Raw genomic sequence first — 2,200 nt, 5'->3', positions numbered from 1 at the left:
ATACGATTAGTGTGACAAGTTACTGCATAATATTGGCTAACTCAAAGTTTGGTCTGGCAGTGTTAACAAATTTATTAGTGTTGACGCATAACATTATATAAGTATACTAGTTAACTATGAATTGTCTAGTGAACAAAACTTACACTGGGCTTACCCCAGAGTTTCTATTTTAATGTACATAGAAACACTGAGATCTTCCTACTTAACCACTACTCATCTGATTTATCCCTTACTAATTTACCACATAGTAATGAGGTCTTTTTAGCGAGAACTACTATATGAGACCATGCATATGTAATTAAATGCAGAGGTTCATGCAAATTCAAAAGACAACAACGCAATATTACATGACTCAAAGTTCAGACAACCTACGGATTATGAAATAGTCTAGAAGATAAAGCATGAAGTGAAATTGTAGAGCTCCAACTAGATATATATATATCGGGACACCAACAAGGCTAGTTGTTGCCGCTGCGGGCAATGCAAACTGTGCCAAAGTCTTCACCACAAGGTTTTCCACCAGGTCATCCTCTATCTCATCATCCCAGCCAAATTCTTCACCACAATGATTTGGTTCTTGTAACATGAATACAACTTCCACCTGCGATGTTTTTATAAATAGATTAGCAGTAATTAAATAAAATAATAGTTACGAACCTAGGTTAGCAGGAAACAATAAGATTAGCCACTACTATGTTAACGTGGATACCATAACCGTCTGTGTTGATTATAGTTAGATTAGCGGTTACTAACACGGGAGTTAGAACCAATGTTAGCAGGCAGCAATAAGATTAGACCCTACCATTTTGAACATCTCGTTACTATCTGAAAGTGTATCTAGTATACTCCCCCAATGTTTACGAATAGGAAAAAACTTAGCGTATACGAACATGTAACTCATCTAAGGAAAAATGTATACTTTATACCAGTCTGCCCAAGAAAATTCTGCGTCTGTTATGTTTTCAGTGATGGATGTAACTCGGGTATGCAACCATGAAAGGGATTGTTAGCATCTTCTATTATCATAAATCTCAACTAACTAGGCAAGCAATTTGTTAGCCGCTATAATTGGGCATACCATATAATACGCTACACAAGAGGTTAGTGATTATAGAACAAGTTACCAACTACCTTGCTGAGTGAAATGCCAAACAAGATTAATACCAATTATGTACAGGGATGGATGTTAAGTACCTTTATACGTATGGTTGTCATCTTATAAATAGAGGTATCAGGTAATTATTCATGTACCTTGCACTCTTCGTCTATTAACTTAGTGTGAGCTGGGTTGATGCATTATCGAACAACCTTGGAAGGAGGGCTGTTATCAGCGCTTTCTTCTTGAGTGGTTTCCACGTCATCTGATGCGGACTCGGACTTGCTATCAGACTCGACCAAAACCACATATTCAGAAGGCCGAAAATTTTCTTTAATCAAAGGGACAACGACCATAAGGACGGACTCGGACTCGCTATCAGACTCGACCAAAACCACAGATTCAGGAGGCTGAACAACTTCTTTAATAAAAGGGACAACGACCATAAGGACGTGTTGAATCGCGTCAAGATATCCAGGAAATGTAACACTAGCTTGGGACAGAGAGGTTTTATCTTTTTTTTTTTTTTTTCTAGCAGACACCAACAATATCGATCAAATCGAACTTTAAAGTTAGAGAATATTAGGATTTTACTTACAGATTATGAGAAGTTGGGATACTGGGTTGCGGAGAATGGCGTCTCTTCTTTCCTAATTATATCTAAAAATGGCGACTTCTCGATTTCTCTTCTCTCTCTTGTTTTTGGTCGTAAAAAGGAGTGATTATTAATTATAATATATATTGCTAACGTGTTAGTGTGGCTATGATCTGACATAAAATGCGACCTAGGTTTATGTAAGAGGGTAGGGTGGTAGGATATAGATGTGTAGTGTGATAGGGTTAATATGGTATTAAATTAAAATGTACAGTGCATGAAGTAGTGATCGGATAGTTCGTAAATTATGGTTGAAATGATGTATATAAACCCTAATTTCTCTAGAAATTAAAATATATATTTTTTATTCTATTATTTCAATTTAAAATTTTAATTTAAATTTTTAATTTTATATTTATATAGTTTTAAAAAAAAAATTGCCCTTCCTCAAACACTGAAACAACTTTTGAATTTAAGAAGTTTAAAGCGGTTTGAATCGATTTATTTTT

General features: G+C 35.3%; 1 long non-coding RNA gene across 1 annotated transcript; it reads right to left on the bottom strand.

Annotated features, from left to right (window-relative positions):
- Nucleotides 1–207: 207 nt before the first annotated feature.
- Nucleotides 208–1,783, bottom strand: LOC106294008. The gene is made up of 3 exons (XR_001260707.1): nucleotides 1,695–1,783; nucleotides 1,252–1,381; nucleotides 208–601 (listed from the first exon to the last, which is right to left on the bottom strand). It is a non-coding gene; the product is annotated as an uncharacterized LOC106294008 (long non-coding RNA).
- Between the last annotated feature and the right edge of the window lie 417 nt (nucleotides 1,784–2,200).

This window comes from Brassica oleracea, chromosome C5, assembly GCF_000695525.1.
Source record: "Brassica oleracea var. oleracea cultivar TO1000 chromosome C5, BOL, whole genome shotgun sequence".
Taxonomy (NCBI): Eukaryota; Viridiplantae; Streptophyta; class Magnoliopsida; order Brassicales; family Brassicaceae; genus Brassica; species Brassica oleracea.
Note: the sequence above shows the minus strand (reverse complement) of the source record. Positions and strands in the feature narration are given on the sequence as shown.